Source organism: Electrophorus electricus, chromosome 1 (genome assembly GCF_013358815.1).
Source record: "Electrophorus electricus isolate fEleEle1 chromosome 1, fEleEle1.pri, whole genome shotgun sequence".
NCBI lineage: Eukaryota > Metazoa > Chordata > Actinopteri > Gymnotiformes > Gymnotidae > Electrophorus > Electrophorus electricus.
The window spans coordinates 21,197,343-21,207,782 of NC_049535.1; positions in this window are offsets into that span (position 1 = coordinate 21,197,343).

Below are 10,440 nucleotides of genomic sequence, written 5' to 3' on the forward strand. Positions count from 1 at the left end.
AGACGCAAGGCACGGATTTGAATAAGGGGTATAACTACAGGATCTGGTGGGGGGTGGCGGGATCGGAATATGGGACGCCATGCATTTGATGTGAGTCCGTGGTGGCGGAGAGGCAGGAGACAGATATTCAGAATGGGATCAAAGTCAACAGAAGCACCACCCTCCGCTTCTCCTGTATTTCATACAGCACCTGACCACTGGCACAGCTCTAGAGCCACATGGCTCCGGGCCTCCCATTGTGATCGATGCGTTTTGATTAGTTTGCAGCCTGATTTTAGTGAATGCCCAGAGCGTTTGAAGTGCTTCTTATCTCCCAGACATGTCTCTCCTCTCTCCACAAAGCTGGAGGGGGGGAAGGGGGGCAGTGCATGTCTTTTTTTTTCCTATTGCAGATCTAAAAGAATACTATGAATGAACTTGACAGTGTAGAGACCGACTGACCTGCCTTCAGTTAGTGTGCAGTCACCGAATCACCTATGAAATGAGAGATAAATGATGGCTACATAACTCTGAGACAAAATCTTTCTTCTCTCACTCCCTCTCTCTCTCTCTCTCTCTCTCTATCTCCCTATATCTCTCTCTCTCTCCACTTGCTTGATTTGCAGCAGTCTATACATAATTTATGCTTAAAAGACATATAGCACCTTCACATCTCGTCACTTTTTTGACGCTTGGTAAGTCAGGCACATATTATGGAACCAAATTTTTTCATTTTAATTTGAAATGAACGTAGTCACTGGTTTAGCCATCTGTACATCAGATGTGCCGTCGGGAGTGTTTATCATGACAGTGAGCCACATATGTGAAGTGAATGCCGCTCGAAGAGCTATTTTTTTATTCCTTTCTCTGAAAAGTAGAAATCACTTAGCTGCTGACCTTTCTTTGCGTGTGGTGGCTCAAATAGGGTGATTTCTTGCTGTGTTTCTGGACAGGTGACAGGTGAGAGCACCTTTTGGCTTGGAGGCTGGAACGCTTTCTGTTTGGGTCGCTGACATCGGCTCCTGGCTGGTTCTTGGACTCCCGCAGTGATCAAAAGGCCTTTTGATCCCAGGCAGCAAAATAATCACATGTTTATGCCCTTTTGGACCTTGGACCTGGAAAATTCTATGGGGTTTCACTGTGTGACTAGAGAACACAGGTGCATTGTTGTAGAGGCAAGTGCCCGGCTCTGTAATTGTGAGCTTTAACAGACTTAGCCCTAAACAAGATGTTTCAGATGATCGATAAAAAGACAAATGAAGCCCTGACAAATGAAGCTGTCTTTCAGCAAATGCCTTACTTTGACTGGGATTCCCGCCTTCCCCCCAGAAGCCTCTGCACTTAGCCATGTCAAGTCATTATAAGGGAAGCCTGTTTACAGGTGTTTTGCTAAATAATTGGTTCCTCTGCTCCCAACAATGGCTCAGGGCCAACAGCAACTCAGGCCATTTGACGCATGGGCCAGTAATAGTTTCCCCAAGTTAAAGTGCTTAGCAAAAGCACTTTGGCTGCCAAACCCTTCCCCCCATCCATCGGTCCCTTTTAGTAATGGCACTGTTCCTGGATCAGCTACAAGCTGCCACAGGTGGCGTGAGACGCAGGCTCCTCTTCAGACTGAATTGGGATTTCCCTTCACGACACATAATGAGCATTATGGGATGTCTGTTGATAGGGCTGGGAACGAGGCACCTCAGATTCATCATCACATGACACACACACACACACACACACACACACACACACACACACACACACACACACACACAGACACACACACACACACACCGCCCCCTGACTCCAGACATTATTGATGGTCGTCACATCAGCTCCTTAGATAGGAACAACTTTAAAGACCGCAGTGATTGGATTACACGTAACTGTTCTTTCATACGTTGAGATCAGATTAGAACACAGTTCTTTATTTTCATTGCATTCCGGGTGCATACGCGAGATAATATTATTAATGAACAAAACAAAGCCAAAGATGGGGGACTTTTATATCTACATAATATCAAACTCTTTTTGTTTTTTTGCTATAATGAGGCATATTCGGCTCTGTGATGAATGTCTCGCATAGCTAATTACAGAATTTTTTTTCTTTTAGGTCCTTTGCAGTTTAGTAAATAAAATCCCCAGGGTTCTAATTTGAAGCCAAGAAATAGGCCATATCTTCCCACTGCAAAACACCATTAAATCTGACACTGGTGTTTAGAGGGATTTTGGGCAAAGAAATAGAAGGGAAACAAAAGCCTATCGTTTGACGTTTGACTCAATCACAAGAGCACCAGATTCCCAACATCATTATGCTTAGCAGGGCATGACGCTGCATTTTGTGGAGACCCCCCAAAAATGAAGTTGACTGAGGAGTGGGCAAATTCACACTCGCAGGGAATATGGTTCCGTGATGGAGCTGGCAGGCTTGTTTGATTGGCATTTGATTGACATCATGCTTCCCTCTTTAAACTCGGAGCTGCGTCTCCGAGATTTTCCTTCTTTGTTTTCATCAGTCTGCCAGTAAACCACAAGAGTGTGGTTCTACACACGGGTCTACGGAGCCCCTCCATCACTCTGGGGTAGTAGTTTTGGGCTGACCTCCACCCCTTCCACACACAGACACCCATACACACACACACACACACACACACACAGTCCAGGGCAGGCAGGTAAAGAGCAAGGCGAAGCCACTCCAGACGATCTACAGTAATGTTCATTGACAAATCTGTCAGGGGAGCTGAAGCTGGCTGAGCTGTGATGGATGCAGAGCTGGGGGGGCTTGGGGCTGCAGGACCTGCTAGGTGAGTGTGGCTTGTGTGTGTGTGTGTGTGTGTGTGTGTGTGTGTGTGTGTGTGTGTGTGTGTGTGTGTGCAGAGAGGAAGGTGGGCAGTAGGGAGGGGACATTCTTCAGTGCTTTTCTTTTTTTCTAACCCTTCAGCCTCTTAAACTAAGACACAAAGAGAGCGAGCCAAACTACTGAGGGTGGCCAACATTGTAAAACTACATCTTACACAACCCTCTTACTGGTGCACTACACAACGGTTAATATTAGGAATGAAGTGACTTTGGCAGTGATGACAGGAAAATAACATTAACATAACATGGGAGAAGCAATAACAATAACATAATTATTTTTCTGTTTCTGTTAATAGTAGTGGGTTTCATGGGATTTACCTGGTACTTATTTGCCAATAACTACCAACCACATAAACCTTTGTCAACATCTGACAAATCAGGAATCATTACCTACTTAAAATCATGTATTGATTGATCATTCAAATAACTCACGTTCCACCAAATAAATGACGTGTCACACCAAATAAATAATGGGTTACACTTTTGCTAATATGAGCTGTCAGGTGTCTGTTGTCAGCCATTTTGTTTAAGCTACCATCTAAAGTAACTAAAGGATCAAAGCCCAGCGTATCATTTTAGTAATCGAATTAGCTAGATGGCTAAGATGTAGCTTTCAGTGCGGCTAGGCGTGCTCCTTTAACTGGATGAAAAGACAAGCGATTTATTGAGGTTGACGGTCTCTAAATGGAAGCACTTGCTCACTGGAAGCGGCTCCGAGGCCGTTGTCTTGGTCGGGGCCGTCTATCTGCAGTCCGCTGTGCTGTCATCGATGCAAATATGCTCGGGATCATAAAAAATTAACTCCCATATTCCACAGAACAGCTCTAGTATACCACCAATCTCTAGTCCAAGTCTGATCCCAGGGACTTAATCCCTCCTCAGTCAATCACACTTCTGATTACTCACATGTGTATGTTTACATGGTGGCTTACAGCAGAAGGACTGGATATTTGGATATTTTAGTACCGATGTGCAATACTGATTAAATTCTAACGCAGGTGAGGTATTATGTAGGCAGTGTGAAGTAACAGATCTGTTGTTTGCACTGGGCCGTGTGGTATCTCAGATGCCAATATGAACAAGCACATCGTTTGTTATCCAGAGCTCACTATTGATGATACTACTGATGAAATCTATATGTCCTTATACCGGTACTGTACAGGGCAACACGATCCACTGGCCATATAAATTCTTTATGCTGAAGGGCATGGGTGCGGAGTAAAGCACATTCAGTGTTTGAGGAGGGGAGGGGAGAGGAGAGGAGGGGAGGGGAGGGGGCAGGCTGAGTGACAGGGAGTGGGGGAGAAGTGGCAGGAGGAGAGGAAGCGAAGAGGCATGGACTGTGAGGGGAGGACAGGAAGGGCAAGAGGGGAGAGAAGAGCAGATGAATAGAGGAGCAGAAGAGGGGAGGGGAAGGGTGAAGCAGCATGCCGCTGCGCAGGTGCGGGGGGTGAACTGTGCTTCCCTGGGGCACGAAACTTCAGGCCTGTCAACTCCCGTCACACACGTCACACATCAACCAACACCCCCTCCCCCAGCCTGCACTCTCTTCGCATGTCACCAGTCCAGAGCAGGGGTGCAAGGTGACTGTGTCGTCGGCAGCGTTCCGGAGTGACGGCAAAGTTGCGGAATGACAGCTGGAGCTTCTGTTCTGAGACCCTCGTGGAAAGGTGCTGCCCCATGTTGCTGTCTTCTCCTGTGTGACTCTGCTTCCTTCCCATGTCTCAGGACTGGTTGGAGATGGTTGGGTTATGCTCAGTAATCATGAATTACACTGGTTCTCTGTCAAATGCTGTGCCCGTCACGTAGATCCGCATGTTACCTGCTGTCTGAGTCGGACGTGTCAGCACCATTACTTGCCTGAAGAAGGGAAGCCAGCACTGCTGCTCGGTACAGTATTTCCAGCGTATAATGCTTGCTGTTTTCTGTCCTCCATTCCTACGTTCTGAAATGTTTGTGTTTGTTTCTCTGAATTATTCACTTGACCTCAGATAAGACATGCTGCGTTTAGCAATGAGTGGTGACCCCACGTCCCCAGCTGCAACGGAAGACGTGGCTCGGGAAAGGTTTAAACGCACACGCCGGTGCTGTCAGAGGTCACGAGCACTCTGTCTGTGCGTTATCCTTAAAAACGAGTCCCCACTCTCTGAATGACATTAGAAAATGAAACTGCAATGGGTTTTGGCTTCATGCATACGCATGCACAAAATAACACTCTGCAACATGCACATCATCTAAAAACTAATGAATAAGATTATTGTTGTGCGTCTATAAATAGAAGAAAATGAGGAACCGGTGTAGGATGAGGGGAAGGGCCACCGGGTGGAGGACGCTCTCGTGTTTACGGAGCTTTTAAGGAGTGCCAGTGCTTCATCGGCATGCAGAGATAAAAGGAGAGGAAGGTGATGTCAAACTAAGTCACCCACCTGTCCACCTGTGCCTTTATCCTTTACCAGGTGTGCTCAGGGTCGCCCAGTGCTTGTCCTGGTCAGACTGCCCTATCAAAACCCGCTGGATCGCTACTCATCCGGATCTTCAGACTATTTGTTCGCTGCACCCTCCCACCCTGTTGCAGCCATTTCGATGCCAAATTTTTGGTCGTTGTTGTTTTTTTCTTCTTCATTTTAAATTTTTTATTTTTCCCCCCTGCTACTTCTGAAACATGTCATCCTGCGTGTGTCAGCTTGTAGACGTAGGCGGTGTGAGAGTGAGATCTGTCTGAGAGCTTCACATTGACTCATGCTGACATCTGCCACCATGTCGGAGTTGAGCTGCTACCGCCGGAAGAGAACCGAGAGTGTTAGCACGCTAGCAAGGCTAGCGCCACGGCGCTCTCATGGCCTGCACACGTTGGACAGAATGTTTCTGGGTGGTCCAGTATGAAACAGCAAGGCAAGAAATAGGTTAGCCTGCCGGATATGGACTGCAAATGAATAATCTCAACGATGGGTATCCACATCAGTCATTAGCTTTATTCACACCGCGCGTCAAGTGTCCTCCCAGCCAACATATAGGCAGACCTAAATAAAAATAATAATTTACTCAGGCAGAAACTGAAGAAAAGAACACTATTGTTTGAAATAAAATATATTTTATTTAGAGGTGCTGGGAGCTGATGTTGTTATCTTGAAGAGGTCCCAACCAATAGCATGTAAGAAATGTAGAAATCATGGACAGATATTCTCTTTTTTTGTCTTTGTTTCTGGAGCAATTATTACAGACTCTTCCTTGGCCCTGTGTCTTTGTCTAAAAGTGCTATTAAAATGGAATGAAAAATGGAATGAAGCCAGACTCTGACTGGGAAATATTTGGGCCTCTCTCACATCTGGACCTTTAAGTCACGTCTGCAACACATGGGCAACAATAAATAAACCGTCATGAATATGACATGGTTAGGAGAGGAGAAAGTCCTCTGCAGTTTTAGACAGGCTTACAAAGAAAGACAGTGGCGGTAACACAACTTGGCGCTTGCTGAGTTTGTTGGCGGACTCTCATGCATCCTGTTTAGACTAAGAGTTCTGTTTTGGGATGAGCTTTTGCATGCCATGAACTAATGCACGTTGCTGCCAGGACTAGAAGGCGCTGATCCGAGATCAGCGTGAACGCCCAAGACGGACCTTTGCCTGCAAGTCAGCGAGGGAGCAGTGAGTAGCCTTGCCAGTCACGCCAGCGTTATCCTCCACAGGCTCCCGCAATCCAGAACCTTCTGCCGGGGGAAAGCTTGCTGGAGCTCTGCTGCTCAGAGAGGCTTGGCTTTGTTAACCAGATCCAGCTCTGGAGAGCCGCTCGTGAATTCACTTCACATTGCTGCTAGTCTGCTAATCATCATTATAAGATGGAGAGTGGGTTAATTAGCTGTAAGTGTTCTCCTGATTTTGATTGCTTTCCTCACCTATTGCCACTTCAGACTGACAGGCGATGTTGTCATTCTATCAGACAGAGCAGTGACAGGTAGATAAAGAGGGATTTTTTTTTCCTCGTCGGTTGACACTGTGCAAGCGATGAGTGCAGCGATTAGTTGTACACACAGCGATGCATTCAAATAAATAAAAAGTCACAGCAAATAAATGACATGTCACACCAAAGAAATGGTGGGTTACACCAAAAATGGACAATTGTCCATTTACAAAGGCTTCTCAGATATACTCCTACTTACGTTTTCTCTGGGTTTTTTATCCAGGTTTAGGCTGTGTCAGTAGTCCATATCGATGGGTCTTGGGTCTTGGTCTGTGGCATCACTGACGTGTTTGTTTGGACAGAGTGGCAGTGTGAGCTCACAGTACTTACTGGTCCAACTGCACATTATGAAGCCCAGTCTGGGAATAATGGGCTGTGCCAGAACTAGTGATGGCCAATTTGAAATAACAGTATCGTGATATTTTAATTTTGGTCAAACTCACCCAGACACAGAAAAGTAATTTAGTCTCATCTGAGCATATTTGTTCAACAGCTAAAAGTGCTACTATTACAAATAACATATTACAAACTTACCACCAGTGACGTTCAAGTGTGTGTCTTTGTGTGTGCGTGTGCACGTGTGTGTGTGTAGCACTGAGCCTGGCCACCCTGCAAATCACCTGTTTACAGAATGACCTTTTTAGAGAAGCCAGATGAGATATTTGGATTAAAGTCAGTCCTCGGGGCCAATGTGGTGGATCCTCACTGTGTCTCCCTGATCTGCATAAAGCAATGAAGAGCTCAGAGTCCAGACACACAACCTGCCCTGAGCTGCTCCATGCTGCATGAATAAAAACGCATTAACTTGCCGTTGTGTCTGTTGAGATTTCGCTGTGGGTTCTTGGTATACGGCTATATGCAAACCTGCGTAGGGACGCGTACGCTTGCCATTGCCTTTGACTTCGGTTAAATCTTTGACTTGAATATTTTGTTTGGGGGCGAATTTACAAATACAGCAAATGTGCACCAGCTGTATCACTCAACCATTCCGCCCCCCCCCCCCCACCTCCACCCACCTCCCCAACCATAGAAGGAATCGAGATCCAGTCCGCTGCAAAGCCGGGTCTTGTTTTGACATCGTAGAGTGTGCCGCATGTCATTCCGCGACCTCTGCGGGAGACCCGGCCTCGGCGTCGGCTCCCAGCTGTGCCGAGACCGTGCCACATCACGAGCTCCATATCGCCACGGTGACGTAGCTCAAGGTATGTGGCAATCAAAGGAAGTGTCCTCGCCACACCCCTCCCCCGCACTTTGTGGCCGACCGTCATACCGTAACCGCAGCGTGTACTGGGCCTCGCTTAGTGGTCGCTGGGTTTAGGCAATAAAACAGCACATTTACTGCAATATCAGGACTAGGCTGCATCTTGCCAAAAAGTTACTTTCTCGCTCCTCCTGGCCTGTCTTAACCTTTCAAATGATGCAATGCTTGTTTAAACAGTGCTTTGTTTGTCAGTTTTGTCGAAACTGCAAATGAACGTAGCCAGGTTGGATGTGTTAATTGGCTCCAGACTGACTTCTGTTTGCTTTGTTTCCTTGTGAGCACCGTCATTATCCCAATGCCACTCTCTCCCTGCCAGGGGGCTCCTCTGAAAATTAGGCCAAACTTTGAATACAGGTTTGTAAAATTCAGCTGAGAGTGTTAGCAGGTTCTTCAAAAACTCTTGTAGTAAACTGATTTAATCTCTGCAGCACACTTTCGGGGGGGGTGTAAACCGTACTGAAAAGTCCCACCCATTTCCTAATTATCTAAAAATGGAATCGTTTAGGACATGAGCACTTTGAAGACTAAACACGATTCAATTTGCTTGCTTGCCACTGATACATTATTTATTTGTTTGGGGCCAAAATGGGATTGCTTTATTGCCTTTTCAGGAAAATGATGGTTTCCATCTTTCCTCATGAGTCCCCTGGTGTGACGGGCCACGCTCCTCACGTGGCTGCTCCCTCTCCGGACCGCCCGTCCTCCTGGTATGGGCGAGAATATAATTGCAGCTGTGGTACCGGACAAACGCCTGTGAAAGGGAGATACTGGTTTTGCCCTGCTTAGAGAGCGCATAAATATTGAGTGTCATTGTTAAAGCGACACCAGCCCATGTCAGAGTGCCAACGGAGGAGACAGGAAACACGAGGAGTTGCATAAAGATAACGCCCACATTACACTATTAGTGCCTCTATTAAGGCTAGATTCATCCTCTGGACATTTTGCTAGTTGAATGGGCACATTTGGCTTGGGTTATAGATGCCGCTTCCCTATTGGACATCCCCGGGGAAACAGTGAGGGTGTTTTTTTCCTCCTCTAGTTCTGACACAAAATAACCTTCCGCGTTTCAAAGATGTTTCCACAGACTGTGGGTATTTAACACACTTCCCTTTGAGGCAGTCCAAGTGTGCAGTGTGCCAGGCTGCCAGCCCCACTCCTCGCCTGTAGAGGGAGCCGTCTAACCCGCTCCTAATCCACGTCGCATGCAGCTTTGTGTTACGTCTGCGCGTTTGCTCTCCTCTGGCTGCCCGGCACGTCAGCGCATGCATGCAGCACATGCACGGGCACGCAAGAAGGAAAGAGGGAGCGTGTTAGCGTGTTGGCAAAGAGAGGGGTGTGCGAGTCCGTCTACACGATCGCGTGTGCAAGAGTGAGAACATGCGTGTTGTGCGTGCCGTGGGTCGTGTTCCGTATATGGGCGTGCAGCCAAAGTGGCGGCATAAAGCTCACGCCGTATCCAGGAGACTCCACAGCGCCTCGCCTCGCCCTTCCCGGAGACGGCGCTCCGGCCGGAAGCAGCCCCTTGGCAGGCTGCTCTGTACTTACACAATGGGAACTAATCAGCCCGAGCAGCGCTCCTTAATTAGCTCAGCTGAGTGACTGCAGAGCACCGAGCCGCATGGATTAGGAGGGTGGGGCTCATGTTCGGCGGGGTGGGTGGTGGGGGTGGGGGGTGACTGTGTCCGGGCCGCAACCTCCCTCGCCATCCCCCCATCTCCGCTCTGCTCCTGGCCTGCACTTCGTCCAGTCTGGACACGGTGCACACGGCTCTGGGAGCGAGTGGAATCTGATTGGGCGGCTGTAAGGTGCTGGGGAACGTCATCTCCCGACATCGTGAGAGGCCTCCCATCTCATTCCCGTTACACGTGGACCTGCTCACGCTTTGCGCCTTCGTTGGTGATTTGATCTGACCAGCCCTATCGCCCCTACCACATATCACTTGACGAGGTGTGCTCTTTGTCCCTGGTGGACCTGACGGAACCATGCTGTCAAGCTCGAAACCGAGCCTGCTGCGTTTGGTTCTAATATTTGCGCGTGCACGCCCTGGGGGGGTGGGGTTGGGTTGGGGTCGGGGGGGGGGGGGGGGGGGGGGGGGGTGTTTGGCACTCTGCCAGCTCTCTCGAAGCATGCAAGTGCAAAGAATTGAGGATCCGTACTGGAACGGAACCGGAGTGTTCGGCTTAGCACGGGAGCTCGGGTCGGAGAAGAGGAGATTTAAAGCGTCAGGGATGGCGGGAGCATTCGGCTTCACCTCTTCAAATATGAACGGAGATGAATTGAGGTGGACTAATCCATCCTAATCAACCTTACTGCACCAGGTTAAGATCCCATTAGCCAATGGGGGGAAGGAGGTGGGGCTTTGGGAACACTCAAAGTTCGCCGAATACAAAATA